Below are 206 nucleotides of genomic sequence, written 5' to 3'. Positions count from 1 at the left end.
CAACCTGCCGCACGTTTAATAAGATCGATAGAGACTCCCTTGTCTGCTGCACGTGAGGTTGAAGCGTGACGAGTACTATGGGCTGAAAACACGGTGGTATCTATGCCACATTCTTCTAAACCTTGCCTGATCCAGCGACTTACCGTCTGTGCTGAAACGGCTTTATACGGTTTATTAAGAGTGATAAACAAAAAATCACATGTGCC

The 206-nt window shown here is 45.6% G+C and overlaps 1 protein-coding gene across 1 annotated transcript in view; it reads right to left on the bottom strand.

The window, feature by feature from the left end:
* The window catches only part of LOC116850475, a 2,017-nt gene that overhangs the window by 477 nt on the left and 1,334 nt on the right, over positions 1-206 (bottom strand). The window lies entirely within an intron of this gene.

Source organism: Odontomachus brunneus, unplaced genomic scaffold (assembly GCF_010583005.1).
Source record: "Odontomachus brunneus isolate Ranch 3 - 2012 unplaced genomic scaffold, Obru_v1 Obru_scaffold_146, whole genome shotgun sequence".
NCBI lineage: Eukaryota > Metazoa > Arthropoda > Insecta > Hymenoptera > Formicidae > Odontomachus > Odontomachus brunneus.
This window is presented reverse-complemented; position numbering and strand designations above follow the sequence as displayed.